Source organism: Nothoprocta perdicaria, unplaced genomic scaffold, assembly GCF_003342845.1.
Source record: "Nothoprocta perdicaria isolate Ctin4 unplaced genomic scaffold, notPer1 scaffold_15, whole genome shotgun sequence".
Lineage (NCBI taxonomy): Eukaryota > Metazoa > Chordata > Aves > Tinamiformes > Tinamidae > Nothoprocta > Nothoprocta perdicaria.
The window spans coordinates 3577493-3594412 of record NW_020454649.1 but is presented as its reverse complement, the minus strand read 5'-3'; the positions used below and the strand labels follow the sequence as shown (position 1 = coordinate 3594412).

Genomic DNA, 16920 nt, shown 5'->3' with positions numbered 1-16920 from the left:
GGCTAGCACACACACATTTTACTAGAACTGTACAGCTTGTCTTATGTATTCTGCAATACGATGCTAGTTTTGCTGCAGGTTTTATTAAGACGTGTCCTCAGTGCCAGAAAGGATTTCTGCTTAGCTTCTGCAAGGCAGTCCCCAGAGCATTAAAATGCATCCCCCTTCCCAGCCCTCACAAGAACTTGTCTGGAAGTGCCCACCTCCATCCCTTGCCCATCAGAGCTCTCCTGCACAGTGCAGACCTGCTTTGCTGGTTTCCGTTTCACATGCAGGGCACAAATGATCTTACCTAGAAGAATTCCTAGTGAGTGTTTTATAGATAAATGAAAATTTATAATATAGTCCCAGCAACTACTGCTGCTAGAAGAGTCCTCACAAACCCGAGCGCAGTGTTGGGGTTCAGAACAGACTACTCTGCACAGTAGTGCAGCCCTTGATTCAACGCAATATATCAACATGCTTCCCTCCCCTCCCTCTCCCATTGCTCTAGCTTGCCCCTTCTTAGGTCGTCATATTCAAGCATGAAAAGTTATGCACTGAAATGTGGCCGATTACAATCTGAGCACTACAGATTATTTTTGCCTTAAATTCTGCACCCAGAGAATGCCATCTAGCGACCACTGACTGCATACAGCTACGGGCATCCAGAACGCATCTTGCTTTGAGTGTTGAGATAATGTACTACACATTACATGTGCATGCTTATTTTGTGGCCCTTTCCTATGTGGGTGAGGAGCAGAGGGGTAAGAGCCAGAGCACTTTTAATATACACGAAAGAGACCTTGTGGTGACAAGGTGCCCTCGACCTCCCTCTGCAAATTTTAGAGGCATCCTCTGCTTTGGTCCCCTGCATCCAGAAGGTGGCTTCTGTCTCACAAACTCCTGTTAGGATAACCATGATCAGCCCCAAATTAAATCACTAGCTCTTTCCCAGCCTTCTGAAAACAGGAGAGAGCCTGTTTTCCCTTGCAAGCCCACTTTCCTTCTTTCCCGCTGCACCCCTTATAAAGGAACATTAGGATTACCCCAAGTACTTCTCTTATCTGAGTTATTCTGCATAATGATATATGCTATACAGCATATTTAATTATAAAAAATAGATGATATAGTATCTCTTGTTGGCACAGAAATATGCAACGCAGCTGAACATAAACTGTATTTTACATAAATCTGAAAAAAATATTTTTCCCAAACTGGGGAGAAAAAGACAACTTAGTACCATAAAAGCCAACATAATAACGCACTTTAATCTCGCAAAACATGACACTGTCTCAAGTGCTAATTTGAAAGCAGCAGCATCCTAGTCCCTCACATGCAGGTAAGGGCATATGTTGTTGTGTGTTACTGAAAACCGTTATATTTGAGGGCTTTCACATTTCCCTTGCTGATCTTTGCTTCCCTCCTCCAAAAGATTAGAGGTGCGCCCTATTGAGTGGCTAGTGCTCAACATAACATCAAGTGGAACATTTATTTAGCAGCATGCTGCATAAAATTCAAGTTGGACAAACACAATAGGTTCACTGAAATACATTCCCAATTCCAAAAATACTCCTATTTTTTCCTCCTGCTTCATGAGATGATAGATTTGGTACCTTCTTGACAAAATTGCCTATAAGCAAATATATATATATATAAAGGCTTTTGCATAATATCAGATGGAAAATTGTAAGCTATGGCAGCTTATAATAACTACCATTAAAAGCTCTACTTTACAGTTCAATAGATCTAAGAGGACACATACAGATAAAAAACCTCAGTGCCACCCTCTTGGCACCTCCCACGAAGCACAACCACGTACCTGGGGGCTTTCCTTCCTCCACATAGATATGATGTATATCACCTGTTACAAACATAATGAACACTTCCACACTCAGTTTTACTAACATCTCTCCATTCATGGAAACATGGTTTTAGTGGTCGCAAGCTGATCAAGGTACTAAGCTGAACACAACCAACATCCACACTACTCTTTGGATAAAAGCTCCGAGGGATGATACAGGAGATCTCAGAGAAAGTAGCACCTTCTTGGGCTCAACAGGGCAGAACAGCAGGGGCTTTTCTTGAAGCCCAAAGGGAATTTAAACAGAGGCACAAATGAGCCACGTACACACACAGAGCAACCTGAAGTTAAATTAGAGAGCAGAATTCAAGCTCTGATTGTATCTTTTTAAAATTCTGCTACTGTAAGGCGGGAGTAATTGATTTTCTCTAAGGAAAAGATGCAATCAGCAAGTTAAGAAGGTAGGTACATTTTTGAATATTGATAATCCACAGGAAGATACTGGTACAGGCAGAGATTTATTGAGGAATACATCTGAAACAGATGTTTCAGATTTTATATTATTGAAGCTAGTGTAATACAATATTGGAACTTCAAAAAGACTTAAATGCTCAAACACATGACAATTCAAAATGCACCATTGCTCCTAAGATATTAAAAATACGTAAAGTAGGCATGTTAAGGTATTGTCACAGTTAACTATAGTTAAAAGATTATCTGGAGAGCAGTAGGGGGTTTTTTTCTTTTTCTCCTCTTTTTGTACTGTAGAACAGCTTGCCAAGAAGTAGGGGAACTGCTTTAGAAATCCACCTGCATTCAGCCTTGATTAATAACAAGGCAGAGAAAAATCAATAGAAATCAATGGTGCATAGTTATGCACATAAAAGTACACCTGACTACAGAAGCAAAATGAATATTGCAAAGCCACTGCTAAAACATGATGGAGAGCTTCATAAACAAGCTGCTAAAATACACACAGCATATGTAGGCTTCATAGAAGGTAAAGCACAAGGTTTTATTACGCTATTTTTATAAAAACGTTTACACAAACATGCCCAGGGTTAAAATTATGATAGAGTAACAGGTAATTACATGAACAGCATCTAAAACCTACAACTAGTCCATTTTAAGTCTTGCACAGGGAAGAAAGCTGCAAGCTGCAGATGGGAGTTCCTTTGCAGCAGTGACTTCTATAGAATCTCTCTCCTACACTTATTCTGCACTCGGGGAAAACTCTCTTCTCTATTCAATGCTTATTTCATAAAGTGTTTAAAAAAGGAAAAAAAATCCCTTGAATTACCATAAAGACCAATAATGCACTGCCTAATTCATTCCAAATGTGCCAGTAGGTTAATAAACTACATCAAGAATATAAAGATACAATAATCACTTCACTCACCTTTGCTGCCCAGTACAGTTCGTGAACAATTTAAGATATCAGAATGTCTCAATTTCACGTATTGTCAAATAAAAATTAAATTAAAATGTTGCAAGCTGCCAAGCCACTTCCTAACCATGTCTATATAAGAAAACTTCAAGAAGAAAGTTGGATAACTTCAGTTTTCTCTTTGAACTTAAGGCATAAACCTCCTATTTAGATATAACCTGTCCAGAAACCCAAACAAAATGCTTTAGTGCTAGGCAATATGGTTCCCAGGAAATCACTGCTCTCTTAAATCCACTAAGCACAGCAACTTTAATGCATACACGTGGATGAAAACCTGGAAGCAATGAAATAATCCTTATTTTGAGACTCAGGTACAAGCAGCTACTTTTTTTTCATTAAAAGCAATTAGCTGATTAACAGCCTAGTATGTTTAGCAGGCTTTGAAGCAGTAGCTGCAAGTCAGGCCATAAATCTGCCACTTCATGTGGCTCTATGCCAGATTCCACAGTCCAGAGCTTGCACTGAAATCGTTCTTCCAGGGGTTAATCTGAAAGTTGTGGTTTAAAAATATAAAACAAATCCCCCACATACATACATATAAATCCTTTCCAGAGTGAGATTCCAGCAGAGATACATGATATTTTAAGCCTACATGTTTCAGTAGCCAAGTAATCTGTTTAAGCTATCTGAAACACCAGGATTAAGGAGGAAAGGGAGCTTTGTCACAGGTGAATCTTATCAGAAAGCGCAGCTCCTCTCCCAGTGCTACAGAGACTCCCTGTGGTACTGCTGGCAAGTGACTCTTTTTCTGTCTAGTTCCAAACAGTGACAGTACTAAACAAGGGAAAATATATAAAGGTATATATACAGAAATACATAAATGCATGTTATAAAAACTACTTACTTGTGCAGCTGCTGTGGCTGGATGAAAATCCCAGCACGTTAACTAGACTTAACTAGACCTGCTAGTTAAGTCTGCCTCACTTCTCGTACACCCTGCCTGTACGTGCCCAAAGGCTGGGGCAGCCGTGCGAGGCAAAGGGCTGCTGCAGGCAGAGCATGGTGGGCTGGACCCCAGGCCAGGTGCATCCCATCTGCAGAGGTGCCAATTATCCCGCCAGGAACCAGCATCTCCAGGGTGGCCTCCCCTCCTCTCCTAACATATTTTTACCTCATATTAGCCTGAACTAACCAGAATTTCCAGCAATACAAGTCAAAAATCTGTCAAAACCTGCCTAGACTTTAGCCTGCCAGTTTATCAGTACCAGTCATTTATGTCCCTTAGACAATAACTGCTATGCCTTCCCAAGGTACAACTCTACCTGCAAGTTTCCACACAGCTACACCCAGTAGTGGATTTGATAGCAACAGCAGCTAATTTAACCATTGAATCAGAAAGCATCTTCCAGAGAGACATCTCTAGAGCAAAAACTGCATTTCCTTCACATCTGGTTTGCAAAACAAGGGAATGGTATCACCAGGGGAAAAAAAAGTTCATAACTGCATTTCTGTTCACTTGAGAATGCTTTCTCAAGACTATCACCCACTAATATTTTTAGTCACTGATTTGGAGTAGCTCACACGTAGCTTATCGGATAGTGTGCATACATACACTCTTAAGCTGATATTACTATTTCAGCATGTAGCCTATGATATTCTATTATTTAATTTCTTCTAAAAATCCTTTGCACTGTTTGGTTCAGAAGAGTATTCTATTTATGCTTGTCAGTCCGTACTATCACTGTAGTATAACATTTCTCAATTCAAAATTCTAATTTTTGCAGGCAACATTTTGCACACTAAGTTCTTTGTAAGAGGCTGTAGATGCAGCCAGACACAACTTACGGCTTTTTGCCTGTTGATATACTCTCTTTACCCCAAATTAACAAAAAAGTACCCATTGCCCCTTAGCACCCACTGCAATGTTGCTGGAACACCTTCTCCCCATCCTCACTTCCAAGACTCCACATTTTTAGTCCTGTATAAACAGGCCCAAGTGCTTCCAAAACTCAAGCCTAAAAGTTGATTCATTCTCTAACTTCTCCACTTTCCCCACACTAAAGTTTTAGAACATATTTAAAGCCTATATTTCTTCCAGATACAGCTCTCCTTTGTCAGAGAGGTCACCTGCTATCCATCAGGTTCTCCTGCCCACAAGGGCAATCATCAGCTTCACCTGGAGCCAGGCACCTGCCTGCATCCTGCTCACCCACTCCTCCAGCCCCAGCCCACAGGCTGCTCCAGGCCTTTTTATGGGGAACAGGGCTGGCAAGAAGATACAGTGCACTGCATAGTCGGGAAGAGGAAACCCATGTTTTCATGTGGTTATAATCTCTAGCTAGATTTTCACTACCAGCGTCCAAAATAAACTGAATTCCTGTTCAACAATGAAAAGAAAGCAACATTAGACTTTTTTTTCTATGTTTTCCTGAGAACAGAACCAGGACTAAACACAAACTCGATTACTTAAACTTTACCAGCATGTTACAAACAACGACCCGTATGGAGTTTTACATGCAAATTAACATAAAAGCAACACCTGTTTCACAGGTTAGTGCCCTTTTTATCTAAAATCACTAGAGGTACATACAGTTCAAGATGTTTGCAGAACAGACTGGAAGCTGGAGGTAGTGGTGCATGCTGAAACATACAGAACCAACAGCTAACGTGGTTGTAAGTGCTGTTTTGCTCCCCAGGTGTATGTTATTCCCTACTTATCAGTCTTAGAAACACTTCCTACTGCAAGCTACTCGGAGTCATTAAGCCCTTGCATCAAGGTCTAGGACTGTCTCTAAGTCCTACCTAGCGTCTGCACTTCTTAACAGCATTGCAATATGTTTTGGGGGAGTGGGGACCTGGGCACATTGATTCCTAAGAATAGCATCTCCTCTACTAAAATGTACAGAGGATTCTCAGGGGATAAGATCTGATGTGGAGAGAAAATAAATACTAGACTTTACAGGGATAAGTTAGAATAAGATAAAAATTGTTGGGGATTACCTCTTTTTAACTGTCAAGCAAGAACACGTGATCCTTATGGCAACAACCTCCACCTTCCTGTTTTTCTACAGACTCTAAAATTGTGCTAACCAAGAGAAGACAGTTCCGTGAAACTCAAGTCTTCCTGTCTGCTTCCACAAAAGGAGAAAATACACTTCATCAGGTTGGTAGCATACTTCATGATCTTAAAGAAAATGGCACTTATTCATCATGAAAGAATTAAACCAGCCAAGCATATTAAAAAGAATATCATAAAAAGTTTAAATACTTGCAGGAGGGAAACAAATTAAAACTTTTTTTCTGGAAATGAAGCAAAAATGAGCGAATAATGAGGGACAAGTTCACCTGATTTATCCATTTTCCTAACTAATTAACAACAGTTCTTTTTCATTTGTTTGCAACTAAGAGCAAACAAACTGCAGGAGATGCCCTCAAATACAACACGAGCTATCAAGACTTTCCACTATTATTTAGCTTCAGGTACTGCAACATTTCTAAAAGAGTGTTCATTTTATTTGAGTATGCAAATAAAAAAAACAGTAGAAAGAATATTTTATTTGTGACCTACTCTCTGTAATAATAATGTCTGGATGTGTGGTAATTAGCTCAAAACAAGTCAATTATTATAATGTTAAGGTGCTTAAGAACTAAGCACCACTCAAGAAAAGCTGGTTAAGGGAAGGGGTTGGGAATAGTGAAGAATGATTAGCAATTAGGTTTGTGTTGGTTTTATTACAAAAGAGCAGAACACCACAGAACAAACTGCTGAAAGCTTAACTGTATGGCAATTAAAGCAATAGAAGAAGTAATGACTAGAAATGATCCTCAGCTAGAGGAACCTTGTTCATTTGAAAATAAAAACTAATCCTTATTTTATAGCTACGTGCAATGGAACAGAGATTTTGGTAGACAGTTTTAGCTGTTTAAAATTGAACTAAATATTGAGATACTGTCACCAAAGAGCTCTAACAACACTACTACAAGTCCCTCTCCCAGCCCAGGGAGTGCCTAATCTTGAAAGACCCACTTTCCATTCCTTAGCCAGATTTTTCTTCTGCCTGTGAACATTATTTTATCTGCAGCTAATATGCTACATCTAGGATCAGAACCCTGCTTGCAGGTAAATAGAGAAATTCAAAGGATTACATTTCCACTCCTATTTTGCCTTATACCTTATCTCCATCTTTTATCAGCTTTTCTTTCTGCAGTACTAAACTGTGCACTTATCTACTACTGCCCTTCTGTTTTCCAGGGAAAGCAACATAGTAAAAATCTCCTTTATTTCCGTTATGTTTTAAACCATCCTGTGGTTTTTATAACTAAATAAATCCTGGCATAGGTTCTCTCACAGTCTTTTGTTCACTGCACACAACTTTATCCTTTCTTTGAATAACAGTGAATTTTGCAGAAGTGCCTTGAACAATTCTTCTGTGCATACGCATTTCCTCTCATCCAAGGCCTGAGAAGTTGAATTCATTTAGGAATTAAGTATAATCTATTGGAATTTACAGACAGAAGCATAAATATTTCTTTTCTGTTTTCATAGGGCCAATCAAAAAAAAAGCCGATAAAAGCATATAAAAGCATAAAGGAAATTGCTTCTCTAAGTTTTTGAGAGGGAAAGCATGTAAAATGAAAGCAGTAGCTGCAATTCAAAAAGTCTTTTGATTTTTCTCTAGATTTACCACAAAGTTTAATTCTCATAGCAAATAAATAACATCATTAAGATCCCAGTCCTTCTCCTGCTTCTTAATTTTGATTTCTTAAATTTTAACAGCAAAGGATTGCAGCCCAAAACCTAGGTGTGAGATAAATATCTAAACCATAAGATATGAACTTTTTAACTCACTTTGCAGTTGCTCAAGTACTTCATCTCATTGTCTTTCGTTTAACCACATGTAGGCAGACTTGCACTAATTTTAAAGCTTTACAGTAATCTTGGCTTATTCTTCTGTTTAGGTACTTTCTAACAGCAAACTTGTAAAATGCAGATGTTCATAAAATCGATTCCTTTCCCTTCCTTCCTGCAGATATATTTTGGCAAAAGAAAGACTGGAGTCATTGAATCATTTTTTTTCCAAACACACACGTCTTGTTTTCCCCTGCCAAAACCTTTCAAGTGGTATCTGTTTCTCAGTGTTGCTGGTATCTGTTTTGGTAATCCATTTATGTTTTGACGATGCGTATCTTTCATAAAGGACATTTCCATATTTCCAGCACATACTGAAACACCACTACTTTCATCTAAAGAAATCTTTGATTATAACATGGTAACAAGTTATCAGTTTTCCATCACCTTGGTATGTTATTAGAAACAAATCAATCCAACAGAGTAGTACTTTTGTTAACTCATTACAGGAGTATCTACATGAGTATGTAACCCAACATTTTAACTACCCAGCTGAAAGGGGATGTTATAGCTTCCAACAGTACCTCATTAATCTTAAACAATTTATGGAATAATATAAAGATTGTTTTTTGATAAATGACATATGGATACCTTATATTTAAGCCACTAATGTGATGTACAGGGAATTAAATGGAATTCCTTTCATTCTTTCCAGGAGGGCAGCCAAAATCTGTAACTTAATTGATTTTCTCTCTGGATAATGTTAAACTAGTGCTTGGTATGTGTATAATGTACCTAGAACTAGGAGCCAAGGATTCTATGGCTTCATGTGTTTTTCCTATAAGCAGAAGAACTTTTTGCTACACAAAAGGTCCAATGATACTCGTAAGTCCCTTCTATTTGTAAAGCCACTAAATTATCTTGGCTATTGGAACCTTATTTGGTATTTATAGAAGTAAGTCATTCTTTAAGTTCTTCACATTTTTTTCCCTTTGCACAGTTGTGCTGTTTTTGACCTGTGTTAATGAGACGACCACAATCTGCACACAGACTCTAATCTCCAAACTCTTCTAAATTCAAGCTGCCTTTAGGAATAATTTAGCTAAGCTCAGTTATTTAAAATTCAATCCATTTTGAGAGTACACGAACAGAAACATTTACTCAGGTTTGTCTTTTCTTAATAACCTATCTGTGGCTTAAAAACCATCGATACTGCTGTGATATTCCCTTGGCAGCTCAAGGAGCACAGCTTGGGATATTGATCGCCTGAGTCAGTACAGCCCAGACGTGATTTGTTTCAGTGGGGGTACATCACCTTCAAGGCCATGGGCACAGAGAGGGTGTTGCAGCTGTGCTGATGGGTCCCTCTCAATCCCATCCTGCAGGCACAAAACTGACAGTGGCAGATACCTACCATGAAATACGTCTGGAGATGGAAATAGCCACCAAATGAAGGGAAGGAAAGGGAAGTGATTCTACCGAAGGGTAGAATAACTTCTCTCTGCAACCTGGTCAAATCTATCACACGAGGAAAGACTGAATGAGTTGGGCTTGTTTAGCCTGGAGAAGAGAAGGTTGAGAGGGGATCTGATCAATATGTATAAATACCTGAAGGGGGAATGTAGGGAGGAACAGGCCAAACTCTTCCTGGTGGTGGCCAGTGACAGGACAAAGGGCAACGGGTACAAGTTGAAACACCTCAAGTTCCATCTCCAGGTGAGGAAGAACTTCTTTCCTGGGAGGGTGACAGAGCCGTGGAACAGGCTGCCCAGGGAGGCTGTGAAGTCTTCTCTGGAGGTCTCCCAAACCCGCCTAGATGCCGCCCTGTGCCCCGTGATCTGGGTGTCCCTGCTGGAGCAGGGGGTTGGACTAGATGATCTCTAGAGGTCCCTTCCAACCTCAGCCATTCTGTGATTCAGTGAAATATGAGGCTTGCCAGCCCAAGAAAGGTCTTGTCAAGAGGAAAAAGACATCTGGCTGAAGAAGTTAGACTTTAAAACCTCCCTACCAGATCAAAAGGCAAGGCAGACTCCAGAGCTTCCCTCTGAAAGCAGCAGGGCTTTCTGCCAGGGGAGGACTCCACTCGCAGGGTGCTCCCTGCAGAATAAGAGCTGCAACTGGCACATCCTGTAATAACTGTTTGAGGCTTTTAATGAATCAAAATAACATGTTTTTCTTCTGCTTCTGCTATGATCAGTTAGTGTCATGAAGCAGTGCACCATCAAGTAGTTTTCTTGCCATCAGCCATTTGCTGATCTCTTAGCAAGCTGGAAAAAACAAACACTTTCCATCCTCTTTTGTTGCAGGCAGACATGGATGCAGAAAGCAGTGACATAATTTAAAACCTGAAATCCTGGCCAAAAAGTAGGACTATGCATTCATCTACCAGCCACTCCTATTTGGGCCTCATTTTCTTCATCACTTGCAGCACAGCCATTACTGTCAGCATATGCTCCATCATCTTCCATAAATTAGTACGAAATTTGATCTCAAACAACTGGGGAGAATTTCAAAAGAGTTTTCAGCCTCTGCTGTCAAGCCTTTTATCTGAACCATTAAAAATAACAGAGAGAAAAAAGAAAAAAAAAAAAAACCCAAAACGATGAATGTTCATTTAATACAGGAAATTACATGGGAAAAGGATGATTTATTAACACTTTAGAATACTCACAGCACTAGGATTTGCATTGATTTATCTGAACTATGTCACCCATTTTAAGAAAATGGGTGTTCAAAATAGGTTATAGAATTAAATGAAATATGACACCTTATTTAATCCTGATGGACATATATATATTTGGAATAATTTTAACAGAAATATTATTTGTAAATAACATTTGCATAGACATGTCAGTCATCCCTAATTAAGGAAAAATCACTCAAAAGTAAATGTAGGCTACAGATAAAAGCTAAAATCTGTAAAATAAGACATTAACAGAAAGAACAGAATCAAATATATTTGCTCATAAGACGATAATATACTAGTATATAATAATATATTAAGAAGTGTCTCTAATCAAGAAAAAAGAACTACAGGTAAAGATGCTAATATCAAAATATATATTCTTAATGAAGCTTGAAAATGCTTCAAAATTTCAGAAGGTCAATACTAAAGATTTTGCCACTGGCAGTCCTGGGGATTTGCCAATTGTTAAAACACAAATAACTTGAGCCCAGACTTATTTTAATAGGATTGGCATGTGCATTTTTCTCATCAACAATAAGGAATCAAAAATGACTTAAGACAGAACAAAACAAAGTGGACAACCCACTCCAGGAAAATTCTAGCGCATAAAAGGGGGCACCTCAGGTAATAAAGAGTAGGCTCCCTAGCTATCATCTCTTAAATAAATGATGAATTAGTTAATAGGAAAATAAATGTGCACACAATCTGCTGTGAGTTTTCAAGGAAAGATTTTGTAACTGTTGACTGCCATACTATTTTAATAATGTACGTTCATTTTTTTCATAGGTCATAATAGTAAAACCAAAAAAAAAGGTATTTCATATTTCATTTACTATTTAGAAAAAAAGATCACGTACACAAGCTTATAAAAATATATTAGCAAATGATTAACTGTATATAAGTAATAGCCTTCTGACTGTGCTAGGTCTGCACTGAAGGAAGACCCTCAATTGGTGCAACTGCCACGGTGATACTCTATGCTGCGGTGCTGCCCTCCCTCAAAGCATGCTAAGAAAAATCTGTGTACAAGTCTTTACAGAAGACTTTACACTGATGGAATAATAATTTCCTAATTATGTTCAAGGTTCTCCCATTTACAACGAGGTGCCTCCACTGGGAATAGAAGGTTAAAAAGCTGCTCTTGCTGCTAGCTTATGATGGAATAGGTTAGTCCGACACATTCTTCCTCAAAGCTATTTTGCACTCATGTCACATCGCAGCAGTCAAGATGTGACAGAAATGATCAATTAGTATCTTAAAATTCACTGTAGTCACTGCACAGCATGGCTATTGCTTTCTTGATTTTAAATAGTTTTTGTTACAGTGTTTTAAAGACATAAAAATTATGTATTCTCTCTCTCTCCACTACCTGACAGTGCTGCTCAAATTCTGCCACAGGCTATATATGGTCTAAAGCTATATATCATCTTTCATTTTAAAAGTTACTTTGCAAAGTCAGTTGAACTGGGGATTGGAACGGAAAAAGGCACCAATGGAAGTAAAAACAAGATGTTGTAATGACGGTTGTGTTCTTCTTGAGATACTATGAAGAGTTTGTACTTTTTTCATCCTGTATGTTTCAGGGACGCATGGTTTTGGCTACTGGAAAGGATGCAGAAAGAACCCATGAGATCAGGATGCATCTATGGCCTGACAAAAACAGCTCTTGAGTTACCTCTGCTTCCCCATCAGCAATATTGGTGAGTGAAGGTTCATTTGAAAGTCCTTTCCCAAACTTCCCTTTATCACTACCAACAAAACAAATGCTTTGCTCAGCAAAGCTACAGCGAAGAAACTTGCTGTGGTTTGTTCTTTAAATTTCCACCACTTGAGGCAAAAAAGCACAGCTGATCTGCAGCTTCAGCTGCAGGGAGTTGTCAGAACTAGGTGAACACAACAAGCTGCTACATCAGCCCGTTTGCCAGCACTTAAAATCTAGTTCCTCACAGTGCCATTTTCTTTCTACCCAAGGCAGAGTACTTTTTTTCCTACCTTTTAACGGAGGGGAAGGCAGCTTATACAGAAATACGGTGTGTAGCGTATTGCTAAGTCACAGGGCAGAACAGAGTATCCTTGCTGGCTATCAGCATGCTGAGTTTTGTAATCTATTCACATCTATTCTAACTCTCAATTTGTTCACAGCCAACCTATTTTGTAGAAGAAAAATCGCTTGTCACCAGATAAACAGGTTTCAGAGCTAGGTGGCTTGATGCACAAAACGCAGGAATGACAAGAGCAGCAGGACAGAGTAATGTGGAGGGCAGCTGTGGACATCACACTTCAAAGCAGCAGGAACACTGGCTGCTGTTTGACCTGCTAGCTTGAGCTCTGGGCACAAGGGTTCAATAGCTGGACAACATTTCTCAAATAAGTATGGATGAATATGGATAAACATATCATTCTGACTGTAAATTCCATGGCTGGAGTCTTGCTGGGATTAGAAGATCTGACAAAAATCCCTTGAGCTTGCTATCCATTTTCAACTGCCTGAACTTGCAGCCATACCACATCACCTTTTACAATGATAAGCCCACTTATATGAGGTAATTATCTTGCATTTTCTTTCTTTCTTTTTGCCTATTTTATGTCTCTGTGTCCTAATTCTAGTCATTGTCTCTGCCGCGAGTCAGAAAATGTTTCCTCAGGTATTTCCTTTTTTCCTCATATGTATGTTATTTTCTTACTGCCTCTGTTTAAGCCTCTCTACCTGCAGGGACGTTTTGTATCTGCTGCTCCTCGTGTCAAACAGTCAGGCCTGTCCACGACTCATGTCACGGACACACAGATACTTATATGGAAATCATTCAGAAGCAGCATTTATCCAAACTTATACTGCAGTCCTGGTCTGCGGGGGTAATATCTTTTATTTACCAACCCTGCTGTCCTGGGGAACCCCGCAGAGGTTTTCAGTGTCCGAATAATCTCTAGAAATATCTATTCTGGCAGTTCTCCCTAGAGAAATAATTACCCAGAACTGATGCTGACAAAACATGGAAAAGTTATAAAAAAGATTTTGTTGATTTGGATCACTTATAAAAGTGGGCAATTAAGGAAAGAGGCTGGATGAAAAGATCCTTTCTAATTTAGTCTTCTAGTGCTGACTTTTACACGCATAATTATATGTGATTAGGGAGCGTTCTTGCTGACAATTAAGTGCTGGCTATCTATCACACCAAAAGAAACACATCTAGTAAACCAAGACACCTGTCTGAAGCTTTGGATGAATTTTCAGAAGGAACAGAGCTACGGCTTTAAAATCCAATTTTTACGTATGCCGGACGACCAGTACCTGAAAACTGGACAAAGCCTCATCAGAGACTTCACAAGCAACTTAAAGGGTCCTTTCTTGCAAACGTAGCCCCTGGCTGTCACAGCTCAGATGATCCCTAGCTCCCAGGAAGGAAAAGGTTGATGGCTTCATGCAAGTGCCCCAACTCCCTTATATCATTTTATATAGTCCTTACTGGAACTTGGAAATTGGAAATTAAGAAAATTGGAAGGTTGGAAAGAGCATTCTTTCAAGAAACCATGACAGAAGAGTGCATTTCCTTCCTGGGAAAACGTGGATCAAAGACTGTAAGTTTCTTAAACAGAAATGCAAAGATTCACTGCCTCTAGTATGAATGAGCATTAACAACCCAGTCCATGCTGAGCAACAGGTTTATTCCTCTGTGCAAAACCTGCAAGACAGGTACTGGCTGTGCTCTACGTGCATGTCAGGACAGCACAGACCATCAGGACAGCTGGGTGCTCTATTTTCTTGGGGAAGGAAACCCATACACGTGAACATGTGCTCCATCATGTCCTCTAATCTTGATGACTGGGGCTTTGGGATTTACAACCTCAGCATGTTAATTTCTGCTTCATGCTGGGATGCCATGGGGTGCATGCACAAGGCATTGAAAAGTAAGTATCTGTAATAAAGATAATTTTTTTCTTCGGGAATTGAAGTGTATTTAATAATTTTATAAACACAAATTTGATCTACTAATGAAATTCTGAGGGAACACTGGATGATGAATGCAACAATTACTGCCCATAGCATCTGTCTAAAATTAGCTAGGTAAAAAGAAACAGGTATAGGAGCTATACTATTCCTGTAAAATCTGTCACTGTATTTCCAAGTTGCTAGAGAGCCAGGAGAAAAGCTATACTGAGTGTTCAAGCTGAGAAAGAAATATACTGAGAAAGAAATCCCAGCATGGGCGGCAGACTGTGTCTGCTCCAGAGCCCCAGTGACACTAGAGGTCAGCACGGATGCCTCTACACTCACGTTGCAGTTGGGGCCAGGAGTGTGAGCTTTGTAAGTCCTGCAAAAACTGCTAGAGCCAACCTGGCACCGCAGCCTCCATCAGTTTGTTTTTGCCTCTTCCTGGAGGAAATTAAATGAAAAGACGCTCCCCTGTTTCTAGTGGTTGTTCAGGCCAAGACTCGTGGTATCGATGCTGGGTCTCACCATCAACCAACGTGCTGTAAATGTGCTGTAAATACAACGTGCTGCAACTACAACGTGCTGTAAATACCGAAAACAGGAACCCCTCCAGGCCAGGGGATAGAAAAGTGCATGGAAGATACGACCCAATGAAAAATCACCACAAAGCAGGCATCCAAAATGAGCACAAACCTCAAGAAAAAGTACACTGAGAAGGTCAAGGCTTGAAGAAAAGTGAGGATTACAAAAAGATGGACTCGCCTTCATTTTAGTACCTTTTGCACTAAATGGAACTACATCTAAGAGCTCTTCAAGCACATAAATAGGGAAACAACAAGGGAGAATGAATAATATGTGATAAAGGCAGAATGTAATTAAAGATAGCTTGTAGCTTGAAAACTAAAGGAATAGTTCAACTCAGTTCTTGTAAACAAGACTCTTTTTTTTTCTTTTGGCTGAAAATATCTCAAGTTAGACTAATACCCCACGATGAAGGAAAAAAAAGGCAAATGGAAGTACCTGTATTTAAGTATGGTGAAAAAAATTATATCATCTATTGCTGAGACAGTTGATTTTACGGATAATGGATTTTTCTGTACTTCATTTCCCAATGGAAAACATTACATATGAGTTTTTACTATTTTCAGGACAATGAATTTTGATGAGCAGAATAAACTGCTGAAAAGAAAAACCTTGTACTCTTATAAGCAGAAAAATTTAACAAAGCTACAGCACATACTGTATTTCAGCAGATGCAAACTCTTGCTGCCAAATATGCACGATGACCTGTGATTCTCTGAGCAGCATCAATAGCACTTACCTAATAAATCCTGTTAAGATGTCTATTAACTGTAGTGCCTCACAATTGCACAGCACTCTGTTGCCTTCAATTTTATACCTACCCAGCTTGTCTTGTCAGAAAACTCTTTTACCCAGTCTATTTCATCATGAAAACACAATATTTTCACATACTTAGTAATAAAAATAAATTTAACAATGAAGTTTGTTCATCAGTGAATAAAATAAGAAAACTGTCACTGCAGAAAGAAGCTATAATACATCTGTCTATCTATATAAATACACACAAACTCTTTGTGTGGGGGGGGAAAAAAAGAAGACGGTGTATTAAGCTCATCTGAACAAATGCTTTCCATTTAATAAAATAGGAGAGGGTTAAAAGCTGACCACCATCTTTTAAAAAGAGGTATTACAATGACTTTGTATAGACTTTTTAAAAAGTAGGCAAAGGAGCCTAGCAGAGCGCTGCTAATGACTTTATCATTATTCTTTTTTTCATTAGATCTTGGACTACTGAGGAAACTGAGACAAAAAGACTGAAAGAAAGCAGGTACTGTGCCACGACTGTTAAAAGCTAAATGAGAACAAGACAACCTGGATAATTAAGAGCCTGTAAGTCTGGCATCAATCCTAGCAAAGTAATGGGACTGTTCCTAAAAGACTCAATTAACGAAGCATTAAAGAAGGGATACAGAATTAATGCCACTCAAGTTTCTTTTTTTTTTTGGAAAGCAGGACTTGCCAACCTAGCATGGCATCTTTGAGAAGATCAGAGGAACCAGGTGCCTCTCTGCACTGCCTGCTTCTACAGAATAGTCTGGGTGGCAATGAAGTTTCCAGAAATTCAGCTTGTCTTCAAGAGATGAGATTATGCATCAGCATGACATGAAACACCTGCCCGCCAGTTTTACTGGGCATGTAGTGTTTAATTGTGGTTTGTTTTTTCCAAGAACTATTTCTCTTTCTTTCATTCATAGCACGCAAA

The 16920-nt window shown here is 39.2% G+C and overlaps 1 protein-coding gene and 1 long non-coding RNA gene across 2 annotated transcripts in view; one reads left to right on the top strand and one right to left on the bottom strand.

Annotated features, from left to right (window-relative positions):
• Window positions 1–16920, bottom strand: part of SHANK2 (SH3 and multiple ankyrin repeat domains 2) — a 254127-nt gene that overhangs the window by 141988 nt on the left and 95219 nt on the right. The gene's annotated exons all lie outside the window — the stretch shown is intronic.
• On the top strand, window positions 13179–16780 carry LOC112943497. The gene is made up of 3 exons (XR_003248602.1): window positions 13179–13248; window positions 16438–16547; window positions 16671–16780. It is a non-coding gene; the product is annotated as an uncharacterized LOC112943497 (long non-coding RNA).